We start from the raw sequence: 27,258 nt of genomic DNA, 5'->3' as shown, positions 1-27,258 counted from the left end.
TGGTTGCTCATCACTGAATAAGCCTGGAAAGGGTGGAAGAAGGAGAACCTATTAGGAGATTTTTGCAACAGCCCATGTTAGAGATGAAGGTGTCATGGTCCAGGGTGATAGTAGTTGGGTGGTGAGAAGTTTTTTTGGATCTAGATGCATTTTGAGTGGAGAGAATTCATGAATTCCTTCACATAGGTGGAATGAAATAATAATAGAAGTCAAAAGGTATTGCCAAGATTTTTGCCCAAATATCTGAAAAGTGGAAAATGCCATTAAATGAAATATGTAAAGCTGGGGTTGGAGAAGGTTTTGAGGGGACACTGAGGCATCAGTTATCCTAACAGTGTGAATAATGACACATACTTGCCTTCTATGTCACAAGTAAAGGCTGTAAGAGAGGGGCTGTGATGGCCGAGTGGTTAAGGCGTTGGACTCGAAATCCAATGGGGTCTCCCCGCGCAGGTTCAAATCCTGCTCACAGCGTTGCTCTTTTTAGTGTGGTGACCACATCTTGAGGCTTCTGCAAAATTGGATGGCTCCCCGCCCAACATTGCAGAAAAAGCTCTTAGGCGGAAATTCTAGTTTATAACTCAAATCTTTTAGGAGGGCGGGCGCAAACTGGTTATGAGCTCCATCAATTTCTTCCACTGTCTGGGCATCTGTGAACTGCCAAAACTCCATCTCTCACTGTCCACGAGCTGCGGACTGGAGCAACTTGAAAACACTGGCTGCGAAGAGGTGAAGTTGTTAAGTCTGGAAAGTGCCTGATCCCAGCAGCAAAGAGCACAGGAAATTTGGGGGAATAGATGCCCTTTCCGATTATAGAGAGCCAGCAGCTCCTGAAAGACATTCTCAGGAAGCAATCTTTAGTGTTTGTACTGACATCAAAGGCTGGTGGAAAGCCATAAAAAATTTAGGACAATACTCCATCATATTTGCCACACACTCTTGAAAGCACTTTTTACAAAGGAGGAAGTTGAGGCACAGAGAGGATATATTTTGACTTTTGACTTTGCCTTTTCAAGCCCATGTGAAACCTCCTCTCCTCAGCGGACTAAACCTCTTTTTATAAGCACTTCTTCATTTTCAGCTATTTTGTCTCCTTTGAAGAGCTAAGTAGAATTTAAGCCAATTTTGTATTTGTTTTTAAATGAGTTCCTGGTCTCCAAGTTTCTTTGTCAAATGCGATTCTTAAAATGCATACTTCTATTGAATTCTTCCCTCCTCGTTGCATTACATGTTTATTGCAATGTTGTGGGCAGATGAATATTATGGGTGGGGGAGGGCGGTAATAAAGAGCTAAAAACTAGGCACAGATATATAAGGAGTGAAGAGAGAAGTGAAAACTGAGTCCATGGAGATTTGTTCAAGCAAAACAGCAAAACAGCTACTAAGCCCCAAACAAATTTCCAATGCATACAGTCAGAAAATAAGTGAAGATTGACCTGTTTTCAATGAGAACATTTTATGTAAATATACATCATGCAAGCAAGTCTCAGAATAAATTATTATTTCCCAGAATTGGCACAGTTTTTGTTCCTAATCCCTGTCTAAATTAAAAAAAAAAAAACAAAAACAAAACACACAACCACTAATTTGTTATGAATTGTGTATACTAATGGAAAATACTAGTATTGATAGCATCACAGCGGGTGTGGGCCAGTGGCGCAATGGATAACGCATCTGACTACGGATCAGAAGATTCTAGGTTCGACTCCTGGCTGGCTCGCTGACCTTGTTTTTCTTTTCCCACTTTCTAGGTACTTTTTTTTTTTTTTTTTTTTTTTAACAAACCATTGAAGCAATCATTAAAGTCCTTCGAACACAGTTTCCTGGGCCTGATCTTTCACTTTCAGGGATGCTCTCCTACATCAGCTGTCAGTCGAGTCCAAAAGAGACGTCAGAAGCGTCAAAGCAACGATCCTCTAAGATTTTCTTCTTTTATCTCTTCTTGAAGTAGGGATAGGAGATTGGCTGACAATGACCATTTGAAGGAAGGTTTGAAAATCAAAGAAGCTCTTAAGAAAAATTACCAAAAACTTTTCTTCCAGTATCTTCTCCGTAGATATTTTTTTCCTGTTGCAGAGAGTCCTCACTGCAGAGGTCTCTCCTGCGTAGCTCCTCCCTCGCCACCAGCAAAGAGAAAGATGACAGACATCCCCCGGGGAAATGTGCAGCCAAGGAAAGTCCAGCTGCGGGAAACATTGGAGCGAGCGGCCAGCTTGATCCTGAAGGCCGCGGTGGCCACTCCTCCCCTACGTGTCCCCCACGTGCCCGGCCGAGCTTCCATCGGGGCAGAGGCCCTCGGGGGACAGAGAACCCACAGGGATCCCTTGTTTTGCAAAGGTAAACAGCCAGGGAAAAGACGGGAGTGTAAGGAAGATCTGGGAGGTGGCAGTTTTAGGGATGCCTCTCGGAACAGACCTGCCTCCTCTAGTGCGTCGAGGGCGTGCGTAGAGACTGCCAAGTGGGGAATATTCCTCAAACCAACCCAAAAGATCGTGTTCCTATGTGGCCCGGCCTCCGAATGTGTAGCTTGTCTAGTCGGCGTGCATCGCAGGTGAACTGCAGTCATCGCGTGCGCCCTTCGGGTACGGAGACCAAACCAGAAAAAGGTGCGCAGCCTTGCGCGGCGCACTCGGTGCGGTGTCAGCACAGGTAACGGGGAGGGAGGGTTCGCGATGGGAGGGAGGAACCGAGCACAGACCAGACGGGAACACAGCCCGTGCCCCGCTGCTCCGGCCTACCCCTCACTGGCAGCGTATGCCTCCTTTTCTTTCTCTACTGGAACTTCTTTGACGCGCCCCAATAATACTGTCTCCTGACTTTCACTATAAACTAAGCAGGCATATTTCGAAAACTCTTCTCAATGCCCTCTTTGCTAAAATACGACCGCCTGGCTTCCACGTTACTCCCTCGTTTCTTCGGTAAAGACTTCCTCGCAGGTGTGTTACTTTGTATTAAAAACAAGCAAAGCGAGAAGAAAATACATCCCCTTTTCATTGAGAAGGAGAATGTCTGAATTCTCCATTCTGAGCGGTGTGATTTGGGGTCATAGGTAGTCTGGGTTGGGCAGGCAGGAGGCCAAAACAGCACTTCATGTGGCCCGTACGGGGATCGAACCCGCGACCTTGGCGTTATTAGCACCACGCTCTCACCAACTGAGCTAACCGGCCACCTGCAAACCAGCCCTTTAAAAAACTAATGTTCCTCTACATTTTTGTTTGTCTAAAACTAAGGGAGAATTTCTTCTCTTCTTCCTTCTAAGGAGAACTTCAAACCATATTCACAGACTGTAATGAGTCTACATTCATTCAGTTCTTCGGATATGGAGCAAAAAACCCACGAAGGAACTTTTGTGCAGGGGCTGAGTCTAGTCTATTGGCGAAGAGTGCCCTGCGGTCGGATTTCCAGTTGTTGGTGAAGGGGGTCTCCCTTTTTAGAAGCATGTCTGCAGCACTGGATCACATATGGCACACGTCTCTTCCTGGACTCCTAACGTGATGACCCATTAAAGTCGGTACGTTCAAGGCGAGGAAACGAAGAGGAGCGGTGCAGGAAAGGACGGGGTGACTCGCGTGGCGGAAGACTCGCAGACACCTGCATGACGTCATCAGCATTGCGGTCCCGCGCTGTACCGCCCCCCCCACACCCCCCCACACACACCTCCGCAGCACCAGCCACACTCTAAGTTGGGGTAACTCGTAGTTCTGTTTGGGGGTGGCAGAAAAGGGTCGCGGAGGTTTGCAGAGGACCAGGTGGCGGCGGCGCCGGCCGAGTGGTAAAGTTCTCACCCAACTGCAAGTTCTATGCGTCACTCAGGTTGCGGGGTGCGAGCGGAGGGACCCCGGCCCTGGGCGGGGAGGCCCGAGTCGGGCAGGTGCGCTCTGCGCTGCGCAGGAAGCTTACCAGCTGCACCACCGACGGCAGGGGGGGCGGCACCTGCGGCGCTTCAGGACGCGCCCCTCCACGCGTTCCTGGCGTGGTTCATCTTTCCAACTTTCTTGCTGACTCAAGCCTAGTAAAATTTTCAGCGAATCTTTGGAGCTAAGGGAATCAGCAAGTAATGACTTTTGTTGGTTTAGAAGCCGACGACGGCGCAGGAGAGAAGCTTGAGCCTCCAGTGTCCACTCCGGAATGTTCAAGATCCAAGGCGCGAGGCCAGCGAGGTTTCCCCCTTAACATTCCCCCGGTCCTCCGAGGTTCCGGTCCCAGGTGCAGGGCCACCCCAGGAAAGGGCGCTCTCGGAGCCGGTCGCGCTCAGCTCATCCCCAACCGTGTCACCGACCCCGAGGTCCGCAGGCAAAGCCACTGCGGCGCACTTCGCTTGCTTTCTGTACCTCTCAACCCCAAAAGGATTGCTCGGACTCCCTCCTCCTCCGGACCAGCGGAGTTCCCGCGTGGCCGACCTCCCTGACTTTAACGACTTCGCCCTACGGTTTCAGGTAGGACCATGAGCTCCCGGGCCTCGCTGTCCTGAAAAACCAGCAACTTGCCGGTTGCCAGAACCTACGATGTAGCTCTGTTGTCCTCACTCCACCCCCGCCTTCAGACTGAGGGACCGAGATCCAATAACTGTATTTTTCTGTAGGCTGCTTTCGAAAGAAATATTGTGCATGAACATTACTTGTAGTGATTCTTGATCAAAAGAGGGGCTCATTAAAAGATTTGACCTTTAACATTATACAATAGTACAGAGTGAATCTTCATTGATTTTAGACTCCAGCTACCCCCAAATCCTCCTCGGAGGCCACCGGAGCACCTGGTTTCTTGTTTATCCTCCCCCAAATATTCTATACATAGTCAAGCATACCTTTAATATCTCCACCTGCCATCATTGGCAATACACAAGGGAACATCCGCCGCAAATGTCTTGTAAGAGAATTTCAAATTATGTATGGTATAATCCAGATTAGAGTCTATTAATTATCCAACACTGTTTCAGGAAAAATAATAATTCAATATTAACAATTCTTATTACATTTTATAGCATATACATATGTATATATACATCATCACATATCTTAATAAATGCTACTAAAATTCAGTTTATGTTTATGCTATCATTCTTGCCTTTCATCACAGTAGAATGACACACTAGGCCTTTCCCCACAGCTGAAAATCACCAAAATGCTGTATATAAGCAAGACTTTACAGGATTCAAAGTGCTGACAATAATGTAAGGATCTGTAAGGCTGAACACTAAGTGAAGAAAGAGAGGTAATTAAGTGAAGAATTGAAAATGCCCATGTGTGATACTTATAAATGCATTTAATAACACCTAAGTGCTCTGAAAAAGGCACTGGAGAAGTTTACTTTCTTTATCTCAAGGAATTGCTGGAAGCAGTAGAATTGCATTTTGCCAAAGAATTTACAAAAGCCCTTTCTTTCCATGATGCGGTTAAAAGTCTGTAGCTCCTTTCTACATAAATAGCACTGTGGCCTCAACTTTTTTGAAGGGGATTGACATTTGGTATGGGTGGGTCTTCACGGTTTACGCAGCCAGTCAGTAAACCGGAAGGTAAACTACGTTTGCAAAAGGATTGTGGGCACCCGCTGAGGCGGGGGAGGGGGGGACCTTTAGATCTTCAGGCTAACGCTCTCTCAACTGAGCTATCTCAGCTAACCCTGGGGAACATTTCTTGTCAATTACTCTTGAAATAACTTCCTCTGAACAGCCTATTTTCTTTTTTGTATGCTACATTTCAGGAAAAATAAATAAAGTCTTGTTTTCTGCAAATGTAACATTTTGCCCATTTCAAAAATAATTGTACCAACATAAAAATTAGACAACGGGAAACATATTCGAAGTTTCCTGAGTATTATAGGAAGAACAACAACAACAGTAACAAACAGGTTAAAGAAAATTTTATATATGGTTTCTTAGGATATGAATTAGACTGCCATAGGGCTGTGGTGATTCAGAGCTTCCTGCTAGAAGAATTCAAGACAACGTCATTTGGAATAAATTCTAGTTTGGACCTCAAATTTTTATTCTTTTAAAAGTTATTTTTATTCCTTTTCCCTGTCGTTCTATTGAGGTATAAATTACATACAGTAAAGTACGCAAGTCTTAAGTGCACAGCTTGATGATTTCTACAAGTTTACATCGCTGTGTGACCATGTCAGTTTCCTTAGGATCCCTCTCCTTTGCTATACTCCCAAAGTTAGCCACTGATCTGAATTCTCATTATATGTGCTGTCATTTATTTTGTAGCTTCATATACATTAAATCAACTTGAATCTGCATTCTTCTATCTGACTTCTGTAGCTCAATATTGTCTTTGAGATTCATCTGTGTTTTTAATCTGTGAAAACAGTTTCTTCCTTTCATCAACTTCCATTTGGTAATACCACAATGTACTTGTTCATTCTAATGCTGATGGGAATTTGATTTCCAGTTCTAGGTTACAAAAATTGTGGAACCTTCTTGTGCATAGTTTTAGGTGAACATAAGTGCTCAACTATCAGATAAATAGATACATACATAGGTAGATACAGAGATACAGAGATAAATGAATGAAATTGCTGGGGCATAGGATATATGTATGTTTGACTTTATTAGAGGTTGCTAAACCATTTTCCAAAATGAACATATTAATGTACACTATTAACATCGATGTATGAGGCTTCTGGTCACTTCACAGACTAGCCAACACAGGATATCATCAGCCATTTTAATTTTGGTTATTCAGGCCATGATGTAGTGGAGGTTCTTTGTGATTTTTAACTTGTATTTTTTTATGACAATGATATTATTTTATTATCAAAGGGAGGAGAAAAGATATTTTTTGTGTTTCTCTGTATTTTTAAAGATATTTTACATTATGGGGCTATTATTTGGATAATCGAAAAAATTAATAATTTAGCATATCCTATATCAAAAATTATATGAGCTATTCGCAGTATATTCCTCCTGTATAATGCAAAATGTTATAGTATTTAGGTATGGACAAGGTCAAACACAAATCATTCCTTCTTTGCTCAAACCTGCAGATAAGGCCAAACACTGTCACTCCCAGCTGAGTTCTTGGTCTTTGTCACATTAGTGATTAGCTAAGATGAAACCTGTTTGTCTCTGTTTCCCCTGGTTCAATGATTCCAGAAGGACTCAGTGGACTTAGCATATAGTTGTCTTCACAGCTATTCTTTATTATAGCAAAAGAATACAGAACAGAGTCAGCAAAGGGAAAAGGGTCATAGGGGAAAGTCTGGCGGAAAGTAGGTACAGGTCACACAGGAGGGGCTTAATTCCTTCAACCAAGAATTGTGACAACACATGAACAATGTCCACCAGGGAAGTTGACTAAAGACTTGCTTCCCAAGATATTTAGGGGAGGCTGCCTAGCATATATCAAAACTCCAGATGCAGAAAGAAAACAGATGTTCAGCACGAACTATATGGTTTCCGTGAACAGCTTAGGCACAGCAAGCCATTCCTGTCATCTTGGAACTCTCTTCTTAAAATCTTAATTCCCAGGGGTGCCTGGGTGGCTCAGTGGGCTAAGCATCTGCTTTCAGCTCAATCATGATCCCAGGAATCCTGGGACTGAGCCAGGCATTGGACTCCCTGTTCATGGGGAGCCTGCTTCTTTCGCCCTCTTCCCCCTCTTTGTGCTCTCTCTAATAAATAAATAAAATCTTAAAAAAAAAAAAAGTTCTTAGTTCCCAGGTGCCAACGAAGGGCCAACCTTGCAAGTAGGCCTTTCTAAGGAGAACAGTCTCAGGGCTGCGATGTTAACTCTTTCTGTAGCAACCCCCTTGAAAGTGGCTAGATATACAAATGGACACTTCCCATTCATCTGATCAAAGTTTCTCCAGTGCAAAACAATTCCAAATACTTCATCTGGAAGTTGTGTTCTATTTCCTGTAAAAGTCTAAGGCAAACTACCCAGCAGAGGACACTGATCCTTCGATCTGGAGTGCTCTCCCCTTTGCAAGAGCCTAAATAAAGTTTATGTTCTCATCTATCTGGTTTTGTCTTTGACAATTTGGTGTCCTGAGTCATACAGAAGTAAAAGTCCAGCTGGAACACTGTCTCATCCACCCAGACACTGAGTCCTCCCAAGCCTCCTGTGCTCCTTTTCTGGTGGGATCCTACAGTGAGCCCAGTGCCTGATCCAGATGCTCCTGACATTCATCTGTGGTAGCTTGGTAAGGATTTCCTCCTCAAATCAAATCCTAATGTCATTCATACCTAAAAGCAGCTGGGATTTCCCAGGGAGCTTCTAGGAAATCAGCAAAGACTTGCTCTTTAATATTATAAAAGGAGAGGTGTTAGAAATAATTAAATTTATTTGCTATATTGATCAGTTTCATGAGAAACATTGTCAAATCAGAATGTTTAGGGGACACCTGGGTGGCTCAGCAGTTGAGTGTCTGCCTTCCACTCAGGTCGTGATCCTGGGGGAGAGGGGGCAGGTTCGGGGATCGAGTCCTGCATGGAGTCCTGCATAGAGTCTGGCATCAGGCTCTCTGTGGGGAACCTGCTTTTCCCTCTATGTCTGTGCCTCTTTCTTTGTGTCTCCCATGAATAAATAAATAAAATATTTTTAAAAAAAAGGAAAAGAAAAGATGTTTAGCCCTCTACCTGGAGTTAGTCAAACAGCAAAGTATGAGGGCACAGTCCCCTAGACTTCCCTCCCTTCTGGCACTATTTGCAAGTTTTGAGGATTCCCCAAAATGCCTTTGGGTTTGATAATTTGCTAGAAGTAGTCACAGAGCTCATCAAAGCTATTCTACTCACTGGGTACAGCTTACTACAGGGAAAAGACACAGACTTAAATCAGCCAAAAGAAAATACACATAGGGCAGATTCAAAATGAAACCTTCTGTTGTCCTCTAGTTAAGCTACCCTCCTGGCATCGATGTATGACAATACAGGGTATTGTCAGCTCAGGAACTTCACCTAAGCTTCCATGTCCAGAGTTTTTATTGGGGGCTTCATTATCATAAGCAATCGATCACCCATGTGCCAGGCTGACTGGTAGAGTCACAAAGCCCTCACCTGTAATCACATGGTTGGTATCTCCAACACGACTACAATATGTGGCCAGACCCACACCAAAAATATATCCTACTATTAGGTATGACATAAATCATTTCCCAGGAGCTGAAGCAAAGGCCAAACCTCACTTTGGGCACAGTCCAATTTTTCACCACATGAATTGGGATGGGTTCCTCTCCATACACTCACCCAGAATGGTGTCTGGCAAAGAAGAGAATATAGATAATTCTATTTTTTAAAATTTTATTTATTTATTCACGAGAGACACAGAGAAAGAGGCAGAGACATAGGCAGAGGGAGAAGCAGGCTCCATGCAGGGAGCCTAATGTGGGACTTGATCCCAGGGCCCCAGGGCTACACTCTGAGCAGAAGGCGGACGCTCACCCACTGAGCCACCCAGGCATCCCAATAATTCTATTTTTGGAAGAAACTAACAACATTGATAAAACAAAGGAAATTTTCAACTTTTCATATTTGTGGACCATTCTCCTGGGCTCCCGGGGAAGCTATACTCTAACATTTACCAAGGTTAAAATGACTCAGCAAAACCTCTATTTCTGCCCTGACCACATATTGTATACCTGCTTCATTAAAAATAATAACCAAAGAAGAGCTTTCCAAGCATAAAGATAAGAAAAATTTAAAAACCTCCCTGGTTCCCATTAAAGCCATACAGCCTCACACATACTAAAAACATGAGATGAAGTCTGTAACTTTCTGGAATGCTCTTCACCATGATGATTCTGTAATTTTTTAAAATGTAGAAAACATATATAACCCTGTACCAAATGTTCCCTCCCTGGAACACTCTCTTCTTTGTGAAGATTGTGTATCCTGTGTGGCTCACCTAACTTGGGCTTAAATTAAACTCTTTTCTTTCTCTTTAAAATGTTTTAAAAAGCTTGTTAAATTTGAGAGGACAATACAAAGCAATGACCCATTCAGGGGGGAATTGAGTGGCACGGAGATAGGACTAGGGAGGACCTTTATATCTACAAATATTTGGAACCAGAGGAATAGATTATCTAGGCAAAAAACAAAAAGTTAAAATTAGCAAAATTATTATATGAAATATAATTTGGATGTGATGAAAGACACAAAAGTAAGGCCATATTTATGTAATGGATAAAATCACTTCAGAGCTTTATAAGGACATGGATCTTTTCAGTTTGCACCAGAAATAGAAATGGAAACTGGGGACAAATAAACAAATAGTCAAAATTGTTAGACCCAAAAGGTCAAAATTGTTAGAAAAGTTTCTTATTCAACAATTTAAAATTCTGCCATTCCATAAATAGTTTTAAAAAATGATTAGACACAGGCTGATGTGTTGGTTAAGCATTGGTTAAGTGCTGGACTCTTGGTTTTCCTTAGGTCCTGATCTCAGGGTCCTAGGATCGAGCCCCATGTCTAGCTCTGCTCAGCGTGGAGTCTGCTTGGAATTCTCTCTCTCTTTCTCCTTCTGCCTCCCTGTTCTCTGTCTCTCTCTCTAATAAATAAAATATTTTTGGGACACCTAGGGTGGCTCAGTAGTTGAGTGTCTGCCTTCAGCTCAGGGCATGATCCTGGTCCTGGGATCAAGTCCCATATGGTGATCCCTGCGTGGAGCCTGCTTCTCCCTCTGCCTGTGTCTCTGCCTCTGTCTGTGTGTCTCTCATGAATAAATAAATAAAATCTTTAAAGTAAATAAAATATTTTTAAAAAATTTATTGGACACATATGAAGAGGGAAATCTTTAAAGTAGAATTTCTGGAAAAAAAAAAGTAGAATCTCTGGCCCCTTCTGATGGCAGTGTGAGTTCTTGGGGAGAGGACTCTACGCGGACTCTAAGACAGACTCATTACCAATTCTACTTATCAGCTGATCATGTATATGAATCTTCATTTGGCAGAAGTATATGTCAACTCTAGAAAAGCCCTGAGTTGTAGTGTTTGAAATATTCAGTATTTTCACCTGGAACAACCAAAAGAAACACCTTTTTTCCTCCTCATCATTCCCATCCAAACCACTTCAATTTTTCCTCCTTCCTTTGTTATCTTCCTCTTCTCTCCCCAAAATTCTGAGTTGACGCTACTATACTGTTTTGAGACTCTATGAATATTTCTGAGAATTTTCATAATGGACCACATAATTAAAAGTTTAAAAACTTGTCCTTGATAAGTGAACTAGTAGGAAAGATGGTTGTGTATATAAATACATCTTTTTTACAATGAGATAAATGTGAATTTAGTGTTGCAAATTCTCTATTAGTAAGAAAGAAAAAACCATCAGATTTTTTTTCTGAGCTGTGATGAATGAGCAGGAATCTGTTGTGTAGACCAGATGATAAGAGCCTTGTAGGTAGAGAAAGGAATCAAATTGGCCACAGCTACTCATGCTCTTTTTTTTCCACCCTGCCAAATCCCTTCTCTAACCTGTGACTTCATCTTCATATTCTTTAGTGAAAGAAACTGCAAGACAAAACAAAACACTCTTGTTAATATTGTTTATCTCTTAGTATCTACGTTTAACCTTCATTTTGCTAAAATAAATGAATTAAGCCAATAAATCAAAAGAAACTCTCATCCTAAGGGGTTGTGGGGGAGACAGAGGGAGCAAAGGAGCAGAGAGCTCCATGACAGTGGACAGTTCACTGAGAGGTACAATCTACTCAGAATCAGGAATTGAGTGGGGTAAAAAAGAAACAAAAGCACTTAAAATACAGTCCTTGTTCCCCCTGTCCCCCCCAGGAGCAGAAGATCCCATAAGGGAGGGAGTGAAGCTAAGAGAGGCCCAAGCTAACACATCATGGACCTGGCAGAGCAGGCAAAGCTCACAGGAGAAGCCGGGAGGTGCAGCTGCATGGTCACCAGTGGAGAAGTGTATGCAAAGAGAGAGAAATGAGCCAGGGCAAATGAGGGTATTTCTCAAGGCATAGAGGCCTTTAGGGATATGGACTGTGAGCAAGGAAATCTTGCGAGACATTAGGAGGTAAGAGAGGATCAAGAAAACTCAGTAACAGGTAAATATGGGGAGCAGAGAGAAGAAGCCAAGAATCCAAAATGAATCTCTGCCACAGATTGGCACAGCATTATACTAAGTAAAAGAAGTCTAACACACAAAAAGGCCCACAAACTGTATAGTCCCATGTACACAAAATTCTAGAAAAGGCAACATGATAGCAATGGACAGCAGATCAATGGTGGCCAGGAACAGGTGTGCAAGAAAGGATGGACTACAGAGGGAAGGAGGAAACTCTAGGAGGACTGTCTTGTTCTCATCTTGAACCTGGTGGAGTAAACACATGCTTTGTGAATACTCTGGCAAAGTAGGGGATCCTCAAGGATGTCCACATGACAAGCCCCAAACCTGGGAATGTGCTGCTTCACATGACAAAAGGGATTCTGCAGATGTGCTTAAGTTTAGGCATCTGGGTGGCTCCATGGGTTAAGTGTCTGCCTTCTGTCCAGATCATGATCCTGGAGTCCTGGGATCGAGCATCTGAGTCATTGCGGGGGGGCAGGGGGGAATCCCTGCTCAACAAGGAATCTGCTCCCTCACTCTGCTCATGCTGTATCTCACTCTCTCTCAAATAAGTAAATAAAATATTTAAATTAAAATAAATAAATAAAAAGTTCAGGATCTTAAAATATGGAGATCATTCTTGGTTATCCAGAGGGTCCGATATAACCATAGAGTCCTTAAAAGGTGGAAAAGAGGTATTAGAGTCAGAAAAGATGTGACAACAGAAGCAAAGATCAAAGTCATTCACTTGCTGGCTTTGGAGATGGAAGGTGGCTAAGAGCCAAGGAATGTGGGCAGGCTGTAGCAGGTGGAACAGGCAAGGAAAGCTCTCCCCCAGAGCTTCCAGAAGACCACAGCCCAGCCAGCAGCCTGATTTCAGTGCAGTGAAAGCCCCTTTAGACTTCTGGCCTGTAGAACTGCAAGACAACAATTTTGTGCTATTTTAAGCCACTAACTTGGTGAAAATCTTACTAAAAAGGAGACATTAGAAAGAAAACTCCCTCATTGTTTTCTGTTTTGAACAACTCCACAGAAGTTGGTGTGATCAGAGTCGTAAAATCAAGAGACAGCCCAGCCTTTGATAGGCTGGAGACCGGGAGAGCAAACAGCTGTAACCCCCGGGGACACTTCCATCCCCTGGCTGTTCTACTTTCACACTGTTTCCTCAAACATTGTGTGGTCATTGCATCAGGTATTAGCTTTTTAAAAATTATGGAAGAGTCTCTTCTGTTGAAAAATATGCTGGCGTGAGCTCTTTTCTTCATTCTTCTCTGACTCTGCTTCTGGGGCCACACCCCCAGCTAAGCCTTTGTGTTTGTTCCTCCCTCTGCCTGACCCTGAGGAACCCCATCACTGTGTGTATCCAAGACTTTCTTCTGACCTCCCCGCCTTTGCCTAATGCCACTTGCCCGGAGAGGCCATCCAAACAACCCTGCATGTAACTGCACTCCCATCACATATCCTGGTATCTCCTCTGCCTCCCATCCCGTTTTATTTTTCTCTATAAAACTTCATCTACTTGTATATTCACTTTTTATTGGTCACTGTGGATTTCTCCCTACTAGAACTTAGCATCCAGAGCACAGAGGCTTCATCTTTTTATGCAGTCTCGACATCTAGGATGGACCTGGCAAGAAAAGTAGGCGCTGCATATTTGCTAGGTAACTGCATTTGTGAGAAAGAGCACAGGAGAGGGAGTGGATTTAGGCTAGATGATTTTCTCACATGTTGATGGGACAGCCCCGCGGGGATTTCGGTCAGAAAAGCGCAGCTGGTCAGCAGGATGCCTGGCTCTGGGTTCAAATGGGAGAACGGGGTGGGAGAGAAATAATTCAGTCATCAGTATTTGCAGAGGGGCTGTAATTAGGGGCACGCATGGAATACAAAGAATACGTAGATCATTAGCCAAGAGGAAAGCTGGACACGGAACTGTCGGGAATATCATATTTAAGGAACAGAGGAGGGCCCCAGAGACAGAATAAATCCAGTGAGAAAAAAAATAAAAATAAAAAATAAAAAATAAAATAAATCCAGTGAGAGAATGGAAGGAAGCAGAATAACCTTGAGTCATTTATTTCGGAGGTAGCGTCAGAATGAATGTTGTTTATTTTCTGACGAAGAAAGATACAAACCCAGCACCCACCCCCCTCCTGGGCCGATGTTCACTGCTGGAGGCTGGATTATGTGGCTCAAATCACATAAGACTTCACAGGTGGAATTCAGCAACCTCAACGCGGCTTGTGGCATCAGAGCAAAGCTTCTCCTTCCCGGCCGAGGTGGTGGTGCTGCGGGGGTAGGGGTGGGGGTGGGGGGAGGGAGGTGGGGGGTGAGCGCGGGGAGGGGGGCTCCCCTACAAAGCTGCGCCCCGGGAGCGCACGAAGCCGCAGAGCGCAGGACCCAGGCTCTCCGCTCGCCGGCTCAGTTCCCAGAGAGCTCAGGATTTCTTGAAGAAAGGAGAGGGGAAAGGATGAGGGGGGCTTCCTTGGAAGCTGTGCACGGCTGTAAGGTCGGAGGAGGAGAAGGAGAACCTGCTTGGGTAATTCCATTTGCTTCCTTCTGGTCTGTGGTTTCTTCCCGTTCGAAAACTCTCAAATGTCCTCCTTCATCGTGGGAACATCCGCGGGCTCAGCGTGGAAAATAAAAAAAATCCTTTTTCTCTGGAGGGGAGGGCAAAATGCATTCGTAGAAAAGGAATCTGAAATCGCGAAGGGAAGAAAACATGCTCCAGGTGAGGCTCGAACTCACAACCTCGGCATCACCCGCACATATACTGCTGTATAAGTACCGCGCGCTAACCGATTGCGCCACTGGAGCATGCTTTCTCCGGAGGGCCGGCGCGCGCTCTACAGAGCCTCAGGCTGGCCGCGCCGTCCGCGCGCCGCCTCCGGGAGCGCGCCGAGCCCCGAGGCCGCCCCCCGCCCCTGCCGCTCGCCCGCGCGGCCGCGAGCGCTCCCAGCTAGCCCGCGCGGTCCGGGCGCCTCGCTCCCTCCTGGAAGAGGGAGGCGCCTCGTCCTCTACGCCTCCGGGGACCCAGGCCCGCGCCCCCTTGGGGAGCCCCGAGCTGCCGCCGAGGAGGGAGGGCGCGCGGACTCCCGCTCCTTCCCGCCTTCCCTGCGAGAAGGGAACGATGCCCGTGGAAGACCCGAGCCATTTGGCCGAGGCGCGGCCTCCCGGCGCCCAGCCGGCTGCTCGCGGATGCTCCCACTGCACCCGGGACCCCGAGCAGCCCAATCCGCCAGCCCTGGCCCCGCGCGTCCCCAGGCCGCGCAACCCGCAGGCTGCGCACCCCCTTCCCCAGGGCCTCCCGAGGCCGCCCGAAAACCGCGTCCCAGGTCGGAGCCCTCTGCCCCGGCGTCTCTTGCAGGAAACCTGCTAGAGTCGTAATGACCCATCAATTGTGCGGCCTGCTACGGCGGCCAAGGCCGTGAGCCCTACCCCCACCTCCGCTCCTCCACCTGTTTCGATCCTGCAGGTTCCATGCAGATAGTGTACCTCTGCGACGCCGTGCCCACCCGTGACCCTCTTCCCCTCCTGGGGCCTCTCATTAGAAAGGCCAGTTGTGTGCGCTTTTTTGTTTGCTTGAGTATTTGATTTTGCCTGGGGAAATTGCAGCTTTCAGAGTACACATACCCACACGCGCACATACACGCACATCTGGGCTTTTATGGAATAATTCTCATGAAGTAGAAGGAAAATTGTCTAAAGAGGGGAATAGCCTGCCTATTCTTGACCACATAATGCCTCACACACAGGACTGCAGGTAATAGAGCAGCGTCCAGGCTTCTCCTTCCAGACATACGAAAAAGTCAGCGAGGAGAGAGAAGGTGCCTCGGTGTCTGTTGCACTGCTGTACGCCTATCATTCCCTGTGTATTAACACCTGAACATGAGGAGCAGGGAGAAGCACCATAAGCTTCTTGGCAGATGACCACCTCAGCAGAGAATTCCCTCCAGACCCAGCAATTGCACTGTTGGGGATTTACCCCAAAGATACAGATGCAGTGAAAACGCCGGGACACCTGCACCCCGATGTTCATAGCAGCAATGTCCACAATAGCCAAACTGTGGAAGGAGCCTCGGTGTCCATCGGAAGATGAATGGATAAAGAAGATGTGGTTTATGTATACAATGGAATATTCCTCAGCCATTAGAAACGACAAATACCCACCATTTGCTTCGATCTGGATGGAACTGGAGGGTATTATGCTGAGTGAAGTAAGTCAATCCGAGGACAGTGTATGTTCTCATTCATTTGGGGAATATAAATAATAGTGAAAGGGAATATAAGGAAGGGAGAAGAAGTGTGTGGGAAAATATCAGAAAGGGAGACAGAACATAAAGACTCCTAACTCTGGGAAACAAACTAGGGGTAGTGGAAGGGGAGGAGGGTGGGGGGGTGGGGGTGAATGGGTGACAGGCACTGAGGGGGGCACTTGACGGGATGAGCACTGGGTGTTATTCTGTATGTTGGTAAACTGAACACCAATAAAAATAAATTTATTATAAAAAAAAAAGAGAGAGAATTCCCTCCAACATCCTCAGCATGCAGTCCTAGGGAGAGAGACCAAGTTGGCCTGAACTTCTAGAGGTCATCCCATCTAATTAACAGCCATAGCAATGGCCCCTGGTCTAGAGCTTACCAGTGGCCAGGCACTGTTCTAAGTGATTTATGCAAATCTCATAACAACACTCATGGTGGGTGTTTGAAGTCTGGAGCTAGAGAAGAATCAATATCTAGGGAATGCTTGTTCTTAAGGGATGAAAACTTGACGTCACTCCCAGTATAACTGGCTATTAAACTGCCTTTCATCAGAGAAGACAAGTCTGTGACATACTATAGGCATTAAAGCATGAAATCATGTTCATGGAGGAAAAAGGAGAAAGCTAAAAACTTGGAATAATTCATGTTAAAAAATAATAACCATCTTCTGACCTCTGTCTGCACTTCCATGGAAGCCTGGTCTGTTTGGACTACATCATGGGCTCCCTGCCCTCTGACTTCAGCTGGAATTTAATTATGCGAGCACTAGAAGGAGACCAGAATGAGAGAGCACACAGAGGTTGGAGGGTTCATTTTTTCTGCGTTCTTTTCTGGGGGTCAACTCTGTCTAGTTCATCAGAGTGGACCTTTCCATAGTCCAATAGCAGCTCCTTTCCTCCCTCCTTCAGGCCCTCGGGGTGCTAAGCAGCTGATACCAGTAGCCTTCTACTCCATCCTTCCCCAGCCTGCCCACACCTTTATTAAATAGCCCCTTTCTGAAATCCTCCAAAAAATATCCCATTGTGAAGGCATCTTCTGTACCCTCTTGATTTCCTGATTGCTAGAAACTATGATGGAATTGACAATTATGAATGACTGGCAGGAGTTTGGGAGATAGTATATAATATTATGTTTTGAATGGGAGGGGCAATAATATAGAAATAAACATATTTTTGTAATTGATGGGATTCAGAACATGCTACTCCAAAATATGGCACCTGGGCAAATTAAATATTTTAAGCTGAAAGAGTTTGAGAAAATGTGAGAAGCAGGAAGATCACTGTGACTCACCCCCTGCCCTTCTCCGCCCAAGCAGGTCATAAAACTTGTGTGAGAGGTACCCTGAGAAAAGGAGTATCCTTATGTCCAAAGACAAAGGGACTCCAAGAAGAATCCAAACAAACAGTTCCTCCTGGTTTACTAGAACTTACCTTGTACCCTTTGTATCATATTTCTCCACAACCATCCAATCTTCGTCAAACTGAGCATGAAAATACTCAGCTTTAACCACTCCCTCAGGGTTTCATTTCCTTATGAAGGCTCCCATCTCACTTAAACCTTTTATCGAGTAAACATTTATGCTTTCCTCTTGATAATCTGTCTTTGTGACTTTAATTTTCAGACCCAGTCAGGGACCCTAAGACAGTCAGGGAAAACTTTTTCCCTTTCCTATGTGATAGTGATCCAAATACAGGGAAACCACTGGATCTTTAACCTAATTTTCAAGAAAACGGTGGAGTTTTGGTAATGACTGAAATGTCCTATTAAAGTCATCTCAGACAGAACTATAGAGAATGCTCAAATTCTGTCTCAAAAAGATGATTCTGAAGAATCTATGATTCCAGGCTCTCATCATTCTGCTCTGGAAAGAATCTGATATGGCTGGGCTCCATGTGCCACTTGAGAAAAATGATGTCTCTTTATAACCTGAGGAAAATGCCATTTACCTTAGTGTATTTTCTCTCCACAGATCTCTAAAACCATACTAATAACATGAAAATGCTGAAATAGCATTTTAAAGATCTATTTATTCGTTTTAGAGAGAGAACAAGCATGAGGGGGGTAGGGGTAGAGGGAAAAGGAGAGAAATCCTCAAAGCAAACTCCTTGTTGAGCATGGAGCCCAAAGTTGGGGCTCAATCTCAGGACCCCGAGATCATGATGTGAGCTTAAATCAAGAGGTAGTGGCTTGGAGTGCCTAGGTGGCTCAGTTGGTTAGGCATCTGCCTTTGGCTTGGGTTATGATCCCGAGGCCCTAGGATTGAGCCCCATGTCACACTTTCTGCTCAGTAGAGTCTGCTTCTTCTCCCTCTGTGGTCCCCTGCTTGTATTCTTTCTCTCTCTCTCTCTCCCTCTGTCAAATAAATTATTAAAAAAAAAAAAAAAAGTCAGTGGCTCAACTGACTGAGCAACCCAGGTGCCCCTGAAATAGCATTTTAAACATCTCAGGAACTGGCTGCTATGTGCTTCTGGAGCATAAAACTCTCCAACACCTTTCACTCCGTATTTTTTAGAACCTCCGTATTTTTTAGAACCAGCCTAACTTCTCAACCTCGGAAGAACTGGAAAATTGCCTAAAACCATACCCATGAATAGTTCCCACCCCCAGAGATTGAGTTTATTGGTTTGGGATAGATCCCAGAAACCCATATTAAAAAACAACAGCAACAACAACAACAAAAAATTCCTAGTTGGTTATAATAATCATAGATGCTTCCTGTCTCTTAATCTAAGGAAACAAATAAAAATAAGGAAAAAAATATGGATTTCTCGTGCTCAACTGGAAAAAAGGCTAAAGTTATACATCCATTTTAAAAGGGTCACCCAAAGAATGAATAATTTTAGAGCACCAATGCAAAAGACAAGTTCAAGAATTAAAGCCAATGGCCAGGTTCTCTCTGTACACACCCCCAGGGTACTTCATAGAATGGGTTTATTAGGCAAAACCTGAAAACAGTCATTAGTATTCTCCTTTGGAAACAGGTAGATTGGCAGGGGCACATGGGGGCTGCAGCCCAGGAAAAACTTATACAATATCCTTCTAGACTGCAAACCCATCTCCCCCATCACCAATAAGGTGTACTTCCACAAGATGAAAGAACTGCCAAACCTCACTCTTTTCCCATCCTCTCTGCAGGATAAAGTTAAGAGAATCTTTGAGGTAGAATTATCCAGAATGAATAACCCCCTAGAATACCTTGGCAGGTCACAAAGAACGATGGAAAATAACACAGAAATGTGGGTCAGTTACCAAAAAAGATGCCCAGAATGTCTATAGCCCCCTCCAGCACTGGGGAGAGAGCAGCGGCATGTACAAGACCAAGAGAACCCTAAGATTGTCTCTGTGTGTGTGTGTGTGTGTGTGTGTGTGTCTCTTTCTTTCTCGGTCACTCTGTTCTCTCCTCCCTCTCTCAGTCTCTCTCTGCTCACCTCCTTCTCCTTCCTCCTCTCTCTCCTTCCTCATAAGGATGATGAGGGTGGAAGTAGGGAGAGGCAGGACTGGTGGAGAAATATGGTCCTAAAACTAATTCTCTCTGACAACCTCAAACTAACCAATTTCACCCCTATCAGAAAAACAGCCTAAAACTGACAAGTTAGTTTGCCCCTGTTAGGGCACTTTAAACAACACTTCAAAGACTCATTGTATCTATCAGAGTTCTTAGCCATATATGGCCAAACCCAGCTCTGCAGTAAGTAGGTAAGAAATTCACCAAAGAATCCAAGAATGCCTGAGAAGGTCAGAGGACCCGGCACAGAGGCTATATAACCACGAACACCCCAAATCACCCTAGAGAACAGCTCCCCAGTCGTTACTGTGGGACTTCAGGATGAAGTTTTTCTGAGAAAGAAACCCATTTTCTGACACTCTCAGCAGCACGGATGTCTTGCACAATGTGCTTTTCTTTGTCCACAGCTCCTGGATGGAAGCCTGAAGTGGGTGAATCCGGTGGGTGGCAGCTGGGTCACATGCTTATTATGCTCTGGCTGCAGAAACAAAATGAATTTAACAGAACTGAATGACAGTGATGATTGTAGTGCAAAGACAAAAAAGTGAGCTGTAAAGATCATCTTACAGCATTAACAGAGGAGAAGCAACAAGCAGAGGAGTCTGACCCCCTGTTCCCCCAAACCGAATCCATGACAAAACAAGCTGAGTGAAAGTTTCATAGACTCCAAAGGAAAAAGACAAACACATAAAAGGCAATGGAGATCTAAAGAAAGTCAGCAACCAGTGTCTGAAGTAGAAAAAAAATTAAGTGAAACAAGAAATAAAATCTCAATAAAAATATTTGTGAATGTGCATAAAGAAAACCATCTTCCGGGAAAAACAGATATCAAATCCACCAAAACAGAGATACATTCTCATAGTTACCAAACTTCAAAATACAGAAAGAAAGCACATGACCAACAGGGTGGGGTTGAGGTGGGGGAAGGGGGCAGAAACCAGATCATGTGTCTCCAGTGACATTAAGTGCAGTTAAAATATAATCTTATGAACACCTTGTGTGAGTGTCCCCAGCATCTGGAAATGCAAGTGAGAGATCCAACCATTTGAAAAGTTAGTACCTTCTCAGTAAATCTACTGAGTATCCCCTTTGGGCCAAATAACTGGCTAAAGGGTCAAACCAGGAGCGGGGGGGGGGGTGGGGGGGATGGTTGGACCACGTAGGGAGATGACCATCCCAGAATAAATAAATTATAACTAGGTGAGATCTGTCTCGTTGTTCAGCATGTTTTCATGGATGGTACTATATAGATGAAATAAAATTGATTTTGAGATAAGAGAGACATTATTCTAGACATCCTGCAGGTGTGTTTTGGTCACTTTTAGTTACAGGTAAATGTAGGCTCAGAACCTAGAAATTTCACATCATGAAACAAGAAGAAATAAAATAATTAAGTGTTTGAGACACAATTTTGGGAAAAGAACAATGAAAGAACTGAGGCAGGCATCAGAATGGAATTAAAATAGTTGAAAACAAAATTTAAAAAGGATAAAATGTGATCCCAAAGATTATTTTTAGGAAAAAGAAAAGAAGAGAAAAATACATAGATAACATATAAAAAGATAAAATATGTATTTAAAAAATAGATAATTCAGTTATTAAAAATAAGAACGTAAAACTGGGAATTACAACATGCAAAATTTCGTAGAAGAAATTTTTAAAAATCATCAAAGAGTTCTTTATCTAATTTAACACCAAAATTGAGAACTTGGACAAAACTGGTAGTTTTCGAGGACAACAGGCATTATCGATGAGGGCTAGCTGAGGACAAGGCACGAGCCAGTGGCAGCAAAGTGACAAGCCCTTGAAACAGGCAGAGGGACATTCCTCTACAGACTCATCTGCCTCAATGTTCATACTTTGCTAAGGGCAGAAGGCAATCCTAGCCCGACCTCAGGAGCCTGTAAGTCTACTTGAACATATAAAAATTCCTTTAGAAATGTCCTTTATCTCTAAACCTCCAAGATACGTTCTGGCGATCATCCCCCAAGCACATGGCCAACCAGTATCCATCTGAAGGGTCTCATGACTCAGGTTTTATCAGAAGGTAATAAGTGACCTTTCCCAACAACAGGCTGCCCCCCTCAAGGTCCTGGGAACCTTGCTTCCAAAATTCCTTAGAGAACAAGCTCTCCTCAAACCCCTCCCAACTCCCACGTATATAATCAGCCTCCCCTCAGCTCTTCCTGCCCACGGGTCCTGTCCCCTGGTCTCGTCCCCGTGCTTTAATAAAACCACCATTTTGCTCCAAAGATGTCTCAAGAATTTTTTCTTGGTCGTGGGCTCTGGACTTCACCCCACCAAACCTCACCGATATTCCAAAACTTCATCATTACTAAGGCTGATTCAGCGGAAGCCAGAAGCCACGGAGGTTCATGCCCCCGGGGGCAGTTAGACTTGTCAGAGTCAGGCCTCAGCTGCCCCAGGCCCGGATGGTTTCACAGGAGAAAGCCTTTCACATCCTCACAGATCACACGTGTGTAATGATACTGCAGGAGAGGAAAACCTGTCTAGGTCCTGCGACAGCATGAGGAGGAAATTGACATAAAACATGGAGGGGAGAAAAATGGAGTCTTAGTTATGTATGTATGCATGGGAGTTCACAGATATTTGAGACTTCCATACCATCCTGGGGTAACAGAGAAATAGGGATTTGGAGTTTCTGAGTCTGGGAGACAAATTCTGGGAAGATACAGGAAGAAATGCATGTGAGTTAATGTCACCTTGTGCCGAGGAAGAGTGTCTCCCAGGATAAATTTGTCCCTGGGGATAGCTCTCTTCTTGGTACAGATACTTTTCCTAACAGCAGGTTTCCCCTGGAGGTGTAAGTTTCCTTTACAAAGGGGGATGTTTATTCTGTATTTTAGGCAGTTAGGGGCATGGTGGGGGGTGGTCAGTGAAGAGCTTTTCCTGCCTCTACTGGTTCTCCTGTTCATTAAAAATAATGCATATGCAAAGTGGCATATTTGGGGGTGTAATGTTTTGAATCCTTTTAATATTCAAATATGTAAATCATAGCATCCTACAGGAAGAAGTCCCTTTGTTTTTTTATTTTATTAACACCAGTAGTACTCTGATATCAGCAACAGATAAAAGTAACATAATAAAAGAGCATCAGTACAGGAATCCTCTGTACTTTCTGATGTATGAAAGACTTAGGGTTTGAAGCCGGTGGCCAAGAAAAAATCCTTGAGACGTCTTTGGTGCAAAAAGGTGGTTTTATTAAAGCAGGACAGGACTCAGTGGGCAGGAAGAACTGCACCGGGGTGATGAACAGTGGCCCAAGATATACTTTCAAATTGGGAGGGGGTCAGGGAGAGTGTAAATCTCAAGAATTTTGGAAACAAGCTTTCCATGACCTTGAGGGGGCTGCCTATTGTTGGGAAGAAGTCATTTATTATTATCTAATAAAACCTGAGTCATGAGACCCTTCAGACATATATTGGTGTCGGTGTGTCATGTGCTTGGGGGATGATTTCCAACACATATCTTGGGGGTTTAGAGATAATGGAAGTTTCCAGAAAATTTTTTATAAGTTAAAGTAGACTTACAGGATCCTGGGGGTTGGGCTAAGATAGCCTTTTGCTTTTAGCGAAGCATTAACATGGAGGCAGCTGAGCTCCTAGAGGAATGTCCTTCTGCCTGTTTCAAGGACTTGTCAATGGGCTGTAGGTAGTTTGGAAATTTAATAATTTTTCTTCTGCCTTTGTTTACCACATCACTTTCTGCTCATTTTTCTGAAAAATCTAAAGCTAGTCTAAAAAATAAAGTTTGTTAATTAAAAAAAAAACACAAATTAAGTTTGCTTTGTAAAGTAAGGAAAATGATTTCCCCTCTGACTCTGAGTGCTCGACCAGAGATCCCTAATTGTAAACAATTAGCAAAAGAAAGACAATAGAAGCTCCTATATGTACAACAGATACAGCTGTATCACCTGGTCACTTCCAACTCCAGCCTAAACACCATCTGTAGTTAAAGATGAAAAAGAGAAAGGTGCCGGGAGGCTAGTTTTGAAGAAGTTATCAGGAAAAGCTAGATAAACATGGATCATGGTTGTCATGTCAAGTAAAGTCGTGCCTTCTCGTTTGATAATGTTATATGGAGCCCAAGGTTGGCTGCCTATCCCTGGAAGATCATTAAGCAAGAGAGGAATTTTGCTTGGAAAGGACTTGGAGCTTTATTCAGGAAGCCAGCCAACTGGGGAGGAGGCAAACGCTTGTCCAAAAGCCCACTCCTGCGTTTCTGCCTGGCCTAGGGGTTTTTAAAGGATTTAGGATAGTACATCAACGATGGAGTGCAGAGGCCCACAACATTTCTCATTTCTGTGCACACTCCATGATGCCACAGACATCATTTCAGGGAAGGAGTTCGGTTCCTGGGTTCCCGTTTGGTGGACAAGATCTACAGAAACACAAAAGGAGATTAGTAAAATCATCTGTGTGACCTGAAAAAGAAAAATGTTCTGCTAAAAACTTGCTAGGCTATTCCAATAGCTGGGACTACTTCAGACAGCCTGGCTGGCCTCTGCGGCCTGGGAAAGTTCTGGTCCTTCTCTCCTCAAGGCCAGCAGTCTACAGATCTCAAAGAGAGAAAATTAGTTTTGTTATAGATCCAAGGCCCCTGGTCAGCGAGTAAAGAGTGTTAGGGCAGCCTGGATGGCTCAGCGGTTTAGTGCCACCTTCAGCCCAGGTGTGATCCTGGAGATGGGGAATCGTTGGGCTGTGTGAAGCCTGCTTCTCCTTCTGCCTGCCCTCTCTCTCTCTCTCTCTCCTCTGTGTCTCTCATGAATAAATAAATAAAATCTTAAAAAAAAAAAAAGTGAGTTGACTTGAAGCTAGCAAACCCTTAAGATCAGTTGTAGGGCTGTCAGAAATAGATTTTCTCATGATTTAAAGTCATCCTTCTCTGTCCAGTACAAAAAAAGAGACACAAATGGAGATTTCCTTTATAAATTACCCTTAAAAAAGGGTAACTTCTACTCTGTTTTTAGAGCTTCTTCTGTGTCCGCTTTTTATCAAAAATAACCAGCTCAAAATAATCCTAATGCCAAAGAGGCATATTCTGGTGTGGAACATTCTGCTACCCTTCAGTTTACTAAATACCATTGCAATAGGTATTCACAAACAAATCTAACAGTACACTTTCTAAGTGTACTTGCAAAAAAACCAAGGTGATCATTTCAATATTAAAATTAGTCCAGTACTAGGGCACCTGGGTGGCTCAGTCGGTTGAGTGTCTGCCTTTGGCTCAGGTCAATATCTCAGGGTCTTGGGATGGAGTCTCTCAGCAGAGACTTCGCTTCTCCCTCTGCCGCTACCCCTGCTCATGCTTTCTCACTCTTGATCTCTCTCTCTCTCTCAATCTCTCTCTCAAATAATGAAATAAAATATTTTTAAAAGAAAGTAAAATTGATTTAATACTACATTATTCATTAATGCAATTTGCCAACTATAGGTCAAATGAAAAAAGTTACATGGTCTTGAGGGTGTACGCCAAATATGGAGTAGGTAAATTCAGCATACTTTTTTGAATAAAAACAAGCTCTTAAAAATAACTCTGGAAAAAAAAAGAGAAAAAAAAAAAGAAAAAAAAATAACTCTGGATGGATATGTAGGGCCTAGGGCAGGCTGCTCCAAGTGGGCCACTTTGGCATAAAGATTATTTTGAGTTAAAAGACATCAATACCCTACAGATTTAGGAAAAGCTCTTTACCATCCTCTCAACTGGCTAAAAAGAATATAGGTAGAGGTCCTGCTCTGGGAAGAGATCTGTCACCAGGGATAACTACGTTATGGTATGAACTAGGTATAGTGGACAGGGAGCCACCTAGCAAGGTCCTCTATGTCTATTGTTTCTAAGTGGCCTAGCAAACATTTATTTGTTTACATAAATAAACATTGACTCTTTTTCATCTTCCTATGACTTGCATTTCTTCCCTTTGAGTCCCTGACCCCTACTCCCTGGTTGAGGATGACAGATAAGCCTCACTTCGCCTGTTTTTAGAATTTCCATGTTTGTGTGAATTCCCTGTACATATGTTATTACATTTGATTTTCTCCTGTTAATCTGTTTCATGTCAATTTGATTCTTACTCCAGTTGGAAGGACCTTGAAATTCCAGGAAATTCTTATTTCCCAACAGATATATGATTAAAATGTCATGTAGGTGCACAGTGGAGTGCCCTGTTTTGTGTTCTGGGGGATGCGCTGCAGGGATGGGGATGGTGGGTTATCTTCTGGCCTCTGTATCCCTTATTGGACAGCCTAGGACCCCTGGGCCCCTTCACTCAGTACTTGGTGGACCACCATCATGCCCTCTTGCACAATAAGTATTGACTTTTCTGGCTGACTTATGTGGGACAGTCCTGGCTGACTCATGTGGGACAGTCCTTGGATGCCATGGTTTTGTGCATGTCTAAAGACATCATGAATGGTTTAGCTCAGCTACTCTGATGCCCACAAGCTTTCCTATTTAGGGTAGCATCTCTCTCCATCCTGATGTCTTACAGACTGAAACACCAAAATCAAAGAAGATATCCAAAACCTTTCTCTACATTTTAACGTTCAACTTCACTGGTATGGTTTGTTTGTTTGTTTTTGTTTGTTTGTTTGTGAGGGTAAGGGATTTGAATTTACTTGATCTTCTATTTTACAGTAATTTACGATCCTCTAGTCATTCATTGTTTTTTCACATGTTCTGGTTGAAGTCAATTAGGTAATAGGAAAGCATTTAAGCTTTCCAATTCTGCAGATTACCCTATCTGGCAGAGGGTTTCCTGCTACATTCTTGAGATCCTTGGCACAATTAGTGTTCTTTCCATCGTCTGGTTTAAGCCATGTACTAAAAATTCTTTTTTTTTTTTCATTTATTTATGATAGTCACACAGAGAGAGAGAGAGGCAGAGACACAGGCAGAGGGAGAAGCAGGCTCCATGCACCGGGAGCCTGACGTGGGATTCGATGCCGGGTCTCCAGGATCGCGCCCTGGGCCAAAGGCAGGCGCTAAACCGCTGCGCCACCCAGGGATCCCCATGTACTAAAAATTCTAATTGGTATAACTTTGTGTCCACCATCAGACTTAAACACCTTACCCTTATCACCCCATGTTATCTCTCTTCTCCCCCAATTTTTTCCATCTTTCTGAACTGAGACAGACACAGCAGTTTGACACATGCTAGGTACCTGTGATGCAGGATCTTACCATCTCAAACTACCATTTCTTACACCAACAAAGAGAAGGAAGATAAGCAAGTGCCTGGGATGGGCCAGACTGAGCAGTAACATCAAGACACAAAGGTCCGGCTGAGTACCCAGAAGAGAGGATCCGATCCTTGCCAGTGGGAAGCAATCCTTCTGTCCACAAGGCCCTGCGGACACAGCACTCTAGTGGGCAGGGGTCTGATGGACACTCTAAAATTGCTCCTTCTGGCCAGGATCACATCTTAGCTCCCTGTCCCCAGCACCTGTCCCATTGCCTTGCACACAGGAGTCCA

The 27,258-nt window shown here is 44.0% G+C and overlaps 4 non-coding genes across 4 annotated transcripts; 2 read left to right on the top strand and 2 right to left on the bottom strand.

Annotated features, from left to right (window-relative positions):
* Nucleotides 1-392: 392 nt before the first annotated feature.
* TRNAS-CGA lies at nt 393-474 on the top strand. Its single transcript has one exon. It is a non-coding gene; the product is annotated as a tRNA-Ser (tRNA).
* Nucleotides 475-1,647: 1,173 nt separating this feature from the next.
* TRNAR-ACG lies at nt 1,648-1,720 on the top strand. Its single transcript has one exon. It is a non-coding gene; the product is annotated as a tRNA-Arg (tRNA).
* A 1,373-nt stretch (nt 1,721-3,093) lies between these two features.
* TRNAI-AAU lies at nt 3,094-3,167 on the bottom strand. The gene has a single exon. It is a non-coding gene; the product is annotated as a tRNA-Ile (tRNA).
* An 11,554-nt stretch (nt 3,168-14,721) lies between these two features.
* TRNAI-UAU lies at nt 14,722-14,815 on the bottom strand. Its single transcript has 2 exons — nt 14,778-14,815; nt 14,722-14,757 (listed from the first exon to the last, which is right to left on the bottom strand). It is a non-coding gene; the product is annotated as a tRNA-Ile (tRNA).
* Nucleotides 14,816-27,258: the final 12,443 nt, after the last annotated feature.

Source organism: Canis lupus, chromosome 35, assembly GCF_011100685.1.
Source record: "Canis lupus familiaris isolate Mischka breed German Shepherd chromosome 35, alternate assembly UU_Cfam_GSD_1.0, whole genome shotgun sequence".
Lineage (NCBI taxonomy): Eukaryota > Metazoa > Chordata > Mammalia > Carnivora > Canidae > Canis > Canis lupus.
The sequence above is the reverse complement of the archived record's forward strand: the minus strand, read 5'-3'. Positions and strand labels throughout refer to the sequence as shown.